This window comes from Solanum verrucosum, unplaced genomic scaffold (genome assembly GCF_900185275.1).
Source record: "Solanum verrucosum unplaced genomic scaffold, falcon-dt-bn FXZP01000294.1, whole genome shotgun sequence".
NCBI classification, from domain to species: Eukaryota; Viridiplantae; Streptophyta; class Magnoliopsida; order Solanales; family Solanaceae; genus Solanum; species Solanum verrucosum.
Window position 1 is genome coordinate 687,581 of NW_026019925.1, and position 14,263 is coordinate 701,843.

Here is a 14,263-nt window from a genome sequence, read left to right on the forward strand (position 1 = left end):
AGGCCACAACTTGCTAGTAGGACACATTACCCTAGTGCATAAACTTAGACATCTAAGAACATTAGACCTTAGTGAAAATTTTCAGGAGGAATAAACAAAGGGATATTCATGTTACCTGAATTAAGTCACCTAAACGTTTCACAGTGTTTGAGGTGGTGGAATTCTCTGATAAAGAATAAAATGTCAATCGTCTACATGGTCATTTGCCTGTGAACTTGGTTACTTACCCAAACTTAACAGAAATAAACCTTGGACATAACCTGTTTTCGGATGAGATTCCATTAGAATATTGGTCAAGACTCGGATTTTCATGGAGAAGTCTCAACTTGGAATATAATAGGCTGGAGGGATCGGAGCTTCGAGAGCTCAACAGGACTTTAGAAGGGGTTTGGGGAAGTTTTGAACACAATTCTCTCATTTGTCCAAAGGAATTGCAGCTATGTCATGGACAGAGGACAACTTCAGAATGTCATGGAGGATACCATAATTAGTTGACATATTTATCTTCTAATGTTTCAAAAGGAGAAGCCCAAACGACATTGCAATAGCAAGAGTTTTAAGTTTGGAGGGAAAGATATGAGTAGCACATGCATAACCTGTTGCTCTGTTAAAAAACTGACAGTGGCTAGAATGGAGATTGAAAATGCACCACTTTATTAAAGAATAAGGATTATTTATGCTCCACTAAAAAGAAATAGGACTATTTTGAGTCTAAACTCAGAGGTAATGGACTATTTTAAGCCTTTTCTCTAAGTATTGTAGTTATTAGGTTATCCCTCTTACAACATTACTTGTAGGTTCTGAAATTGAACTTTTTGTCTCATTCGACATGAGTTTTGTAGGAATTAAGTTATGTATCTTATGGCACAACTTAACTTGTGGTGTTCGAAACTGAACTTTTGCCTTACTCTACAAATGTTCTGTAGGAATTAAGTCATGTATTCTACGACATCACTTAAGAGTTTTGAACTAAGCTTTTGCCTTGATTTGTAGGAATTAAGTTATGCTCTTCCAATATAATTTTTGAATTCTGAAATTGAACTTTTGCCTCGCTCGACATAAATTTTGTAGGAATTAAGTTATGTCTTTTTTATGACATAACTTATGGGATATGAATTGAACTTTTACCTCAATCTGCATAAGTTTTGTAGGAATGAAAAGGAATAACTTGTGTTATATTATTATAATATAAGAAAAATTTCAAGAAAAATATATTTATTAATTTGATGTTGGATAATTAAAATTACTTTTTTTGTTACTTAAAATGCTGAAGGACAAAAATTATAGAATACATATTGGAGGTGCAAAAATTAAAATCATCTAAAATTAGCAAATGACCCTCTTACAGCAGCCGCCAACCCCTGTGATGGTCCCCGAAGCCTTGTCAATCATTAAGGGGTCGTTGAATGTTATTTTAGAACAATTAGTCATAAACATAAAATCTCGCAAAAGATGATACTAGGAGTGTTCACGATTTGGATAAAAATTGATTCAAACTGATAAAATAAAATCGATTTGTTTGGTTTTAGATTTTTGAAAACCGATAGTATTTGGTTTGGTTATGGTTTTATTCGAAAAAACCGAAAAAATAACCGAACCAAACCGATGAATTATATACATATATTTTATTAATATACATACTTAATATATTGTTTTTATAAACAATTTTAAAGATCTTATACATATTTTCAATTTCTTTATAATTTACTTATTGAAAGCAAAAATGCCCAAGATGAAACATTTATCTTATTGATTTCATGTATATGAGTATCTATGACAATTCTTTGTGAGAATGAAAATGTTATTTTCTCTTCCTTCTAGGCCAATATAGTGAATTTTAAAGCTTTATTGATAGTAAATTTAGTTATCGAAAGTTCAGTAATTTAAGTCATTCTAACTATTTTTCGTTTTGAATGGATTGTTATCACTTTTTTCACATTTTGAATGAATTGTTTCTTTTATTTGTGTATGGTTAATAACCGAATAACCGAACCAAACCAAACTGAAACCGATAACCACCAAACCGATAAATGTATATTATATTTGATTTGGTTTGGTTTTGATAATTTTAAAATTGATTAAGTTGATTTGGTTTTGATTTTCACCAATAACCGATCCAAACCAACCTGTGAACACCCCTAGATGATACGATACTACTGATTAGGAAAAAATATGTAACATGGTAAATATATGTTATTAGTAGGATTCTTTACCTAAATAATATATTTTATTCTGAAAAAGGTCCAAAATATCCTTGAACTATAGGAAAAGGTCTAAAATTATCCTCCATCCATCTTTTGGTCTAAATATACCCTTCTACTCATTTTATTGGTCTAAAAATACCCTTTCATTCACATTTTAGCTCACTTGAAACTAACAACCCTATCTTTATTTTGTTTTTTTAAAAAAATATTTATTATGTGTCATTCTCCTCATTGGATGAAATAAAATCTCCATCTCAACTAGATTTTCCCCCATAATTTATCCAAGCAAAAAAGAATATACTTCTTCAAGACCTAATTATTTTTATTTTTTTTATAAAAAAAATCTAATAGTTTTTTGTATTTGTTGTAGCTTTTTTTTTTATCCGACTCCTCTCAATTTTTTTCTCTATTAGATTGGTTATTGTATTCAACTTTGTCACCAAGATTTGAGGGGTAATACAAGAAAACTAACATTTCATTGGTACTGAAGAAAAAGAGAGAAATATAAGCAAGGCTGTAATGATAGGAATGTAAATCCAAAGACTTCCAAGCTGTATACCAAGTGGCTTAAATACGATTTACGAGGGAGCAAGAACATTCTAGTGATTGACAATGACTTTTATCTGATAATGTTAATATTCTGAAACTGTCTGCGACATGCAATTTTAATAACTTGACAGCACCAAGTTATGTACAAGTACAACTAAGCAAAAGCATCCCTGTTTGGCTATGCAGGGTACTAAGGACAAACATCATAAACCTGAGTTAACAAAGTTCTAAATGTAAACTCGGTTGCACGAATCAGCTTTTGAAGGTAATCTTGGACGAATATATAAAACCTTGATGATAATCACTGCTAGTCTTCCTCCATATCATCAGAATCTTCATCAGGATTATCCTCCTCCATATCATCAGAATCTTCATAATAATCACTGTAACTGTCTTGATCATCATCAAAATCTTGAAAATAATCACTCCAACTTTCTTCCTCATCATCAGAATATTGATGATCCTCACTGTAACTGTCTTCCTCATCATCATCAGAATCTTGATCAGATTTATCCTTAGCATTAACCACATAGGATACATATACATGCCTACAATTGAAATCATGAAAATCATGTGAAAGCTCCAAATAATGAAGATTCGAGGCAAAAATTTCAAAGGGACTATAATTTTCACTTCCATCATCCTCCATCCAGTAACCTTCCAATTTCAGGCTTTTTACTTTTAAAGAATTAATTTTCAGGCAACGAAAACCCCCAACCTTGTGAAACAAAATAGTTTTCAAAACAGGACAGCCTGATAGTAAGTTCACAATTTCAGTATCCCCAGTCATATTCTCCAAAGTTATGCTCTTCAGAGACTTCCACGCTTTGCAATGTTAGAAACCAAGGAACTTTCTACTAGATGTAATGTTCTCAACGTCGAACATGTGAAGAAAGATTCAGGAAATACCCAAAGAGGATCAGGATAGACAATAACATGTTCCATACAAAAATACTAGGTGATTCTTTTCATTTGTCCTAGCCTTGGTGGTCAGATTTACCTGGTACCTATTGCTGGTGAGAGGTGACAGGTATCCTGTGGAATTAGTCGAGATGCATGGAACCTGACCCGGACACCACGGTCATTAAAAAAGAAAATATTCCACTTTCTTTTAACAACAAAACTAAGCCAATTCCTTCTTCTTTTTTCCCTGAGGTAGCTTTTCTAGTTGGTGATGCTCAAAGAACAGATCACATAAACAATATTTTGAAAGAAACCTGGATTATTGTCATAAGGATCATCAGTTGTCACTGACGAAAAACAAGATTCACTATATTGACCATAGTATATCAATTTTGTCAACAAAGTAGGTCAAAGAAAAGACGGGATTTAGGGGACAACACAATAGAACTTCCATCCGTTGGTAATGAAGAAAAAGAGAGAGAGATAAGAAAGGTTGTGATAGCAGGAATGTAAATCCAAAAACTTCCAAGTCAGCAAGTCGTATGCCAAGTGACTAACAAATGATAAAGTTATAACCTCAATCAGCAGGAAAAAAATGAGATTTCAAGGGGGGGAGGGGGACTGTCTGGTAGTGATGGAAATGACTTGTTCTGAATTTTCTAGTGGACGCATTAGAAGGATAAAACCTAAACTTCATCTAAAAAGATTCAACAACACTGTAAGCCTCAATTATAGACTGTTAAAATTATTTGCGGTAAACAAACAATGCAGACTTCTTTCTTCCAAGTAAAGAGCCAAAGAGGGAACCATTTCACAATCAGGTTTGATGCTATTGCCAAAGCAAGGAAGCAAAAGACAACATATAATGAGGGAAATTATCATAAAAATGTGGTTTGTAGATTTACTCATCATAATGTATTCAGGAAAACAAAGTGTTACATCTTAAAAGAAACTAGCAATGCACAAGCAAAACATCTGAAATGCAACAAACAAAAAATTCATGAGAAACCAAGCTACTATACCATTTGATATACCATAACAGTAAGTTTCAAAAGAACAATAATTTATAACATGAGAAGTTTAAGGTTCGGGATTGCATGAAGTTGATCAAAAACTTAACACAAGGGAAAACTCATGTATCCTGAGACAGAGATACTTGTAGGCTAGTTATAGAAAGCTCATTGTTGGAAGATAATCACAGAATCAGCAGAGGATCCCAGTTTATTAGCCAATCGCGATAAAAATCGAGGCATACACTTGATTCCACATATCTCACACCTTTGACTATTTGATACGATAACGAACTTCTCCAAAATCACTGTATTCTTTAGCAAAAGTTTGAAACTTTGAAAAGCTTCTTCGTATGCTCTTTCATGCACACCCCAGAGAAGATGACAATCTTAACATTCTTTAGGTTGGAAAACACAAAGCTTGAAATATATCTCTGCAAACCAATACTATCACCTTTGACCAAATATTTTCTCTCAAAATAGCACCTGGAATCATCAAACTGGAGACGAAGAATATAATCAGGACTAAATACAAGCCAGCCTAATGGAAACTGAACTAATGTGACAAAAATGATTTCACAGTATGTCTGGTACAGAAAAATTTCAAAACCAACAGATATTAGTGGTGCTTGGAAAAGATTATGATGGTCATGCGTATCATAAATATTTGTGGCATAGTGTGATAGTGCAACAATCCCTTTCATTTCAGAACCCATTTACCACAAAGAAAGCAGTAAAGTGTAGCTTCACAATTACAAAAGCGGAGCTTCTTAGTGATAATTTAGGATATATTTGAGTTCTCATTCAAAAACAACTTGTGGGGAATGGGGACAGAGATGTTAAAACTTCATTAAATGAAAAGATGTAAAAAGAAAAGAAAAAGTTCCAAAAAGTTACAGGCTGATTTTCTATTGATATGTTGAGTGTCTCCACAAGACACGAGGCTCGCAAAAGGCCAGCTTCCCCATACAAACTAAACTTTTCCAAATGCTACTCAATCACTAGATATTTGCATTCCAATTCTGGAATTGGCACCTCTTTGAACTGCAATATGCATAGGACCTGGTGCAGTAAATTCAATGAAACTATTAAACGATGGAGAAAGCAATAAAGAAAGCACTTCACAACAAAGAGATAGTGTTGTAACAAATTTAACAAAAGTTCTAGTTTCGGTTGGTGAAATTTATGCATTTTACATACTGAAACGGTCTGCTAAAATTCAATCCGAGAAAACAAGGACTGTAGTTTATTTTGAGAAAGATCATGTAATTTTAATAACTTGACACCAAGTTATGTACAATTAAGCAAAAGTATCCCTATTTGGCAATGCAGGGCACTAACGACAAACATCACCAACCTGACTGAACAAAGTTCCAAATGTTAACTCGGTTGCATAACGTAGCTTTTGAAGGTAATCTTGGACGAGGGTCTTAAAACCTTCATGATAGTCCCTGCAACTGTCTTCATCCTCTTCATCAAAATCTAGATAATCATCCTCAAAATCTTTAATACATGTAATGTCGAAAGTTATCTTAGCATTAACTATAGAGGATACATCAACAAGACTACACTTAAAATCATCAAAATCATGCGACAACTCTAAATGCTGCAGATACGGGGCACAAATTTCAAATGAGTGGCCACCATCATCCACCCAATAACCTCCCAATTTCAGGGTTTTTACCTTTAACGAATTAATTTCTAGGCGACGAAAACCACCCAACACTATTAAATACTATAGTTTTCAACGCAGGACAGCCTGAGAGTAAGTTATTAAATTCGGCATCCAGTACCACCATATCCTCCAATTTTATAGTCTTTAGAGACTTCCAGGCTATAACAATATCATAAACCAATTAACATTTCGCAATATGTAATGTTATCAAAGACGAACAAGTGAAGAAAGTTTGAGGCATTATATAAGGAGGATGAGAATAGATTACAACATGTTGCACATTTTTTTAACAGCAAAAGTAAGTCATCGACTGATTTGAGACTTGTGCTTATACAGGGCTACTGCAGTGAAGCTCAAACTTGTCAAATTTGGAAGCAGTGGAATGAGACAATACGTAGTCAACAAATGATCGGAATCCTTTGCTTCTTTCCCAATAGCGCTTAGGAGAGAAAATGAAGGAATTAAGTGAAGTCCAGAGATACTGCCACCTTTTAGATAGAATACATGTTGTGAATGCTTCATCCGTCGGCAAAAGGGACAGAATTTGAAGCACAAGTGACTCCGGCAACTCACTCATACGATCATCTAGGGTTTCTCCCGCCATGATTTTGTGTTTTCTGTTTCCAAACTCCCACTTCGGTAGTAATGTATAGTATATTTGACTAACCTAAAGAAAACAGCACTTGTCAACGGGTTGAAAACCGAATTGAAATTCATAATTCGAAATGAAAAAAGTTATTGATTTATAATAATGGACTATTTGCTTAGCAATTTTGACAACTGTTTTAATGTGTTTTTTTTAAAATCAAATTACTAGTAAAATTACCAAAGAATTTATAAAATAATACTTAAAATTTATCACACATTAAAACTAAAACACTATATTATCTTACATACAAGATTACATAGTAACAAACACTAATAATGTAAAGGAAAATGAAAATTATTACATCTAATCATTTATCCTTAATAACATAAGCATAAATTAATGATAGTAAAAATACATATCAGGATTTGTAACATAAGCAATGGTGTAAGTGAGTCACTCAACAGGAGCAAAGTACACAAATATTTAATTGTGAAGAAGAAGAGGTTCAGAATTTTCATTGTTTTTAAATGAGAGGAAATCCTTCTATTTTTAGACAACAAAGGATAGTGTAAACAAATGTTTATTATGCCTTATCAGAAATGTTACAACTATTTGGAAAAATTGCAACCTTTCAGAAAGGTCACAACCTTTCATAAAAGTCAAAACTTTTCATAAAAATCGCAACTCTTCATAAAACTCACAACTCTTCGTTAAAGTCACAACTTTTCATAAAAGTCACAACTCTTCATGAAAGAGGAATGCTAGTTTTGGAAATAAATAATTTAACAAGGAATTCTGGTTTGTGGTGGCGCCACATAGGCGGGCCTAAGGTTCTCTTTTATATATATATATATATATAATTTATGATTTTTCCCAAGTTATTACTTGGATTGAAGACACATGGCATAAGGAAAAATTTACAGCTAAGATTTAATCAATTACATTAAAAATTTAAGTACGATATAAATAATTAATATATCACAAACAAATTAATAATATTATGATCATAATAATATTCTTATCCATAATAAATTATATTTTTTTCTCTCTTTTTCTATTTTTATTTTTCCTACAGGCTACGACCTACAACATCTCGCGTTGGTCGTAACCCGGTTCGAGAACCTTCTCTCATAGATTCCCTTCACCAAGTCATCGCCATCAATCAAGTCTTATCCCTTGGTGTCAAAGGGCGAGTTCCTTTCTTGTCTTTCCCAAAAACTTTCTTTATTCTCATTGGAGAAAGACTCTCCCGCGACAAGGTTTTACACATAGGGCCAACTGCCCTTAAGTAGAAGGACAAGAAAGAGATTATTGGTTTTCTTGCTCCCACTTCCTCATCTGCGCTCATCAAGCCAACTTTGATCTTTGGGAGGTGAAAGAGCGGTTGAAGCGAACATTTCGAAATGACAGCGTCGAAGATATATTTCTATATATACACGATTACGGTTATCTCGGACTACGTTCCGAAAAAAACAGCCTACTTGTGGGGCACTGTGTACTTACAACCTCTACGATAAGCAAGTGAATGTGGCCGGTGCATGGAGAACGATTCATCAAGCCATTTTTCTCCTCAACTCCCTAAATAGGAATAGGGGTAGTTTCCAAATTCGGGTAAGAAATTCGCACCTGACTGTGATAGCCCTCTCGATACCTTATTGGAGCTTTGTAACTAGTGGACGATTTCTCATCACGTCAGCCTTTTCCTAGGGCGTGGAGCCCCAACGAAGAAGGTGTTAGTGCTTTATCGTTGGGTCAATAATGCTAATCCCTCTTTTTGTGCTACTCCTAGGTAAGGGTGGCAACGGAACCGGTAACGGAACTACCGGACCGGGACGTTCCGGAACCGGAACGGAACCGGGCACCACGGGCCGGAACCGAACCGGAACCGGTAATTCCGGAAAAAAATACCCGAACCCGTCCCGGACCGGTAACGGACCGGACCGGACCGGACCGGAAACCGGGTCCAACCGTTATAAATTATATTTTTTTATTAAAATTAAAAAATTAGGAATATTACACTTAAAAATTTATACTTTTAAAGTTTTAAATACAAACTTTCAAACTTTTAAAAGTATAAAAGTTTAAATTTCACAATTTAAAACTTTGAAAATTTAAATTCAAACTTTAAAACTATAAAAGTTTAAATTTCACCCTTTAAAAGTTTGAAAATTTAAATTCAAATTTCAAACTTTAAAACTATAAAAAGTTTAAATTTCACAATTCACACTTTAAAAGTTAGAAATTTTAAATTTGAATTATAAACTTTAAAACTATAAAATTATAAAAATTTAAATTTCACACTTTAAAGTTTAAATTTTAAAAGTTTGAAAATTTAAATTCAAACTTTAAAACTATAAAAGTTTAAATTTCACACTTTAAAAATTTGAAAATTTAAAACTTTAAAACTATAAAAGTTTAAATTTCACACATTAAAAGTTAAATTTAAACTTTTGAAGACAATAATAAAAAAAATTAAGGCGAATAGCCTATACTTTTATTAATATTAATTAAATAGTACAAGTTGAGTTACAAAATATTAGTAGAGTATTAAAAAATCTAATCTACACAGCCACCTTCTAGGAAGGGTTCTGTTTGAATTAGACCTCGAATTATTATACTCATACTAATAGACATTTAAATTTAATAGTTCATGCTACCAAGGAAATCTTTTTTTAAATCATTTAACATTTCTCTAGTAACATGCTCTGGAATTGGTTGATTAGCTAGTTCTTCCATTGCATCAATGCCGTCATCACTAAAATCTAGCATTATTTCATCAACGTCATTTTCAAATTTGGTCGGTAGAGGTGGACGACCATAACTCCTTCTCTCGCCATTAATCCAATCTCTAAATAGTACGGATATCTCCAAGCTATCTGCTGCTAATGAATATCTATGCTCTCCAATTTGAAATCTTGCTGCACTAAAAGCGCTAAAACTACCGGTTTTATGCATTTCACAACATTTATAACCTAAAATTCTTTTTTGCAAAGTCCAATTTTCATCAATCCAATGCGCAGTAATTGTGAAATAATCATTACCATTTACACTATGGCCCATATCAGAAGTAATAGCTATTTTACAATTGTTATAATAAAATAAACAACGAAGATATTGAAAATGTTGAGCTTGATAATCAAAGATAGCCTTTTTAATTGTATTTCTAGTAAAACCTTTAAAATGTGGATTATACACAATTTGAATATAATGAATAAAACCGGGATTTTCAGCAAAACTAAATGGCAAACCCATAACAACAATCATTTTAGCTAATTCTTCAAGATCTTTTTCTCTACTATATGACCGTTGTATACTAGAACCAGAAACATTAGAAGGATTTAATTGTGTTTGGACCATATTAGAGCCATCTACTCCTACATTTTCAGGAAGGGTGGTACCATTTTTTTTAGCTTCGGCTACAGCTTTAGCATGCAAAAATTCATTTTTACAACATGACATTAAATGATTACTCAAATGTCCCGTCCCACCCTGTTTTCCTACAGTTTTATGATTCATTCTATGTTTACATTTATTACAAATAGCTTGTGTTTTATCTTCATTCTGAGTCATAAATTGCCACACAACTGATTTTTTAGCGCGTTCTACCTTAGTCCTAGGATGCACGGGGGGAATGGGAGCAGGACAACGAAAGGGAGCGGGAGCCGGGGAAGAGGGATTGGGAGGGGGACTAGTAGCCGACGGTGGCTCAGTTTCATCATCATCATATTCATCAACATTATTATCAAAACTATCAACATAATCATTAACATCATGTTCATCATCTTCAGGTAATTCCTCTTCAAAATTACCAAATCTTCTTTGTAAATGTTCATGATAAGGATCTAATCCACTATTACTATCAATATTAAAAACAGTTTCATCAACATGCGTATAATCATCCGTATTTATTCTTAATTGAGAAGTTTTTTTAGTTTTAGATTGAGAAGTACTACCGGTTTTTTTATTTTTCTTGGATTTTGAGCTAGATAAATTAGTGAACGAATTAACTATGGTTGTTTTACCCTTTTCAATAATGTTTTTTCCAAAATCCATATTCAAAATATAAAAAGTGAGCAAATTATATATAATACGAAAATGATTAGCAAAGTTTTAAACAAATAAACAACTAAATAAGTAGAGACTAGAGATTAATTACTCACAAAATAAATAATTAAATGTAAACAAATAAATAACTAAATGAAAAGTGAGTTGGAACGAATGTACCAAACGTCTACTTAAAAAAGTAGACGTGTATGACCGGAAGGCGAAAATTGAAAGTTGAATTTTGAAGCTCCAATTTCCAAAGTTCAAATTCGTAATTTTAACGAGAAGTCGAGAATAAGAGAATTTAGAGAGTAGAGACTAGAGAGTAGAGAGATTATAAGATATTTTTGTGAGTGAAAAGAATGAAAGATTAGGGGAATTTATAGTTAAAAAAAAGGTTGAAAATGTAGTTTTAAGAAGTTTGGGGTATTAAAAAAAGTTTGGGGGGTAGGGAGGTGTAAATGGGGGGTTATGGGGTGAAAGAGCCGTTGGTGGGGCCCAAAACCCGTTGCCCAACGACTCTCAACGGCTATTTTTAAAATTTTCAGATTTAAAAAAAAAAAAAAAAAAAAAGTTCCGAACCGGACCGGACCGGGACGGAACCGGGACTAACCGGACCGGGACGGAACCGGGACTAACCGGACCGGGACGGACCGGTAAAATCCCGGTTTCCGTCCCGTTACCCCTCCCGGACCGGAACAAGTCCGGAATTAACCGGCACTATTCGGAACCGAGACAGAACCGGTAACGGACCGGAACCGGAACCGGAACCTCCCGGTTCCGTTGCCACCCTTACTCCTAGGGTGGGAAGAAGATAAGAAAACGTGAAGCGTTCTCTTGCTTTCCCAACCAGTTGTTTTTAAAGATTGCCTTCTCTCGGCTGGATCTTGGTCCAGCCTTCTACGACGATCCCGTATCCAGCAACCCAACCTATACAAAGAGCATCAAAGCCCCTTGACTAGGTTGGAGCTATAAAGCTTACCTTATTTATTATTATTAAAAAGGGAAAGGGCCTTTTCCGCTGGTGCGCAGGAGCGCACTTCCATTTTCCCTTTACTAGTAGGGGGTCCCGTGGTTCCTATGCCGCCGCGTTTCCCGGTCCTTTTCTTTTAGTGCTTCGACCCGAAGCGATAGCTTCTAGCTAGTTCAGTGGATAAGATGGCTGCGCTCCAGCTCACTCAAGAATGGGACGACAGTGGTCCGCCGGCAAGCTCGTTCTGATCTTGGACGCAGTACATTGGAATCCTGAAGCACCACCACGAACGCTACCGCGCGTCCGCCTGCGGTGCGGTAAGGCACCACCCTGTTGTGCCAGCAGCCAACTCCGGCGTGTCAGCTTAGTTATCCTCATCAAACCACTTACTTGATGTCTAGTTCCCAACTGGTAGACGGTTCCCTTTCCCCCAAATCAATGAAGAAGGGAGACGTAAGTTGATTCTTCCGAAGAACCGGAAGCGAAGCGCTATGTCCGGGGCGGGGGATGGAAAAAGAAACGGCTCCGAAGAAAAAAATTGAGGGTTCCCAATGCTTTCCACGCTCAACGAGATGCACCAACCTCGGGATGCTTTACTCCTAACCCCACAAGGTTGAGACGGAGCTTAACCTGAGTCTCGGTTAAGAACGACGATGATATACGTTTCACACAGGCGCACGATTCCATGGATAGTTTCATTCGAGATCGTGATGGAGGACATAGCTTACGATCATCGGCTTTGATCATGCCACTAGGCATTTGATCAAGACATTGCACAATGATCCGAACACTTTGTCGCATCTCTTCGATACGAATACAGTAACTATCATAGAGATCTCCTTGGTACCTACTGGTTGTCAGGATCCAATTGGTCATGAACATCGTAAGGTGCTGCTTTTCGCAAATCCCAGTATACCCCAGAACCTCTTAACATTACACCACTGAATCCCCAATTCCTTTGCTTGATGTGCAGTGACAGTACCAATATCCACTAATCGTTGTTTTCAGATACGGTTGTCAGTTGACATCTCTTCTAATTCGTCGATACGAGAAGCAAATTGTTGTATGAATGCATCAATATCTATACATAAGCCAAGATGGCAGATCTTGTGCCACTCCACCTGGTCGTATGAAACTGACATGCATCCTGGCTCCCGAGACCCTTTCATAGAATTCCAACAATTCCTCCCGCTTCTCAAAAGCCCACAGGAACGGAGTTGATGCTCCTACATCCATAACATGAGTAGTTAAAGTAAGTGAATGATTTGAAATTCGAGTTATTTCACGGAATAACACTCGTATATATTGAGCTCGTAATGGTACCTCTCAATTCAAAAGTCTCTCTACGGCTGAAGAATGGACGTGTTCTTGGGCCATCATAGAAACATAGATAGGGTCGACGACGGAACGAAGAAGAAACTTTACGATAACTTTTTCGTAGACGTTCACTTGCATCACATACACAAGTGCTCTCTAAACCGTGCAATAAGGTCACCCATAACATGGACTCTCCCACTTGAGTTATCTTAGCCCCAGACTATGCTATTCAATAATATTGGAAAAATGGCAGCGTAAGGTAACAACTAGTATGGAAAGTTGGTCGCCTTTGGAAGCCTTCGCCGGTAACCAAAGCGTATCATTCCCACAACCACTTTGATACTTTGTTTATAACTTTTTTAAGTTATACAATAGAAGGGGGGGCTTGTGCTTGAATTGAAGTAGCGCCTTTGGAATATGAGTAGGGCTCCTAAGTGGCGCATTCGTGGAGGCAAACTGAAGGAAGAGCAAAAGGAAGGTTGGGTGCTTGTGGGGTGCGGCCATCCGGCCTCGAATAGGAGGGGGCAACGCTCTGGATCCTCCCTGCTTGCAGAAATGAATGGATCAGAAAGGGGCTTGGTTCTCTATTTCCGGGCGGGGGGTGAAGGCCATAAGAGAATATTGCCCTACCGGTAAGGAAGAGGGGAAAAAGGTGTTGTCATCTATCTCGACCAATTTCCTGAGGCATTGGAAATCCAACCGGCTCAGAGAATCACTCTCGCTATTTAGCCCTTTGTTCCGCCAACAAAGAAGTCATCTTGACGATTTCCCATTCCTTCCCTGCCGAGCCGCCTCTCTTCGCCATTCGATGCTTCTGCCTGCCCTTTCTATAACATACCCAGGCGCCCTCCTTTCCAATCACTAAGGAAAAAAAAAAGACCAATCAAAGCCCTATCTAAGTAAAGCTTCGTCTGTTATTTTTTCCGGCCCCAGGGGAGTTTATTCGACCCATTCCCTAGTCTCCCGCACTGCTCAAGTAAGTGTGCGACTCCGTATGAG

The 14,263-nt window shown here is 36.0% G+C and overlaps 2 pseudogenes; both read right to left on the minus strand.

Moving 5' to 3' along the window:
* Positions 1 to 3,017: 3,017 nt before the first annotated feature.
* On the minus strand, positions 3,018 to 6,945 carry LOC125827459 (putative F-box/LRR-repeat protein At5g02930; annotated as a pseudogene).
* A 5,565-nt stretch (positions 6,946 to 12,510) lies between these two features.
* On the minus strand, positions 12,511 to 13,402 carry LOC125827632 (NADH dehydrogenase [ubiquinone] iron-sulfur protein 2-like; annotated as a pseudogene).
* Between the last annotated feature and the right edge of the window lie 861 nt (positions 13,403 to 14,263).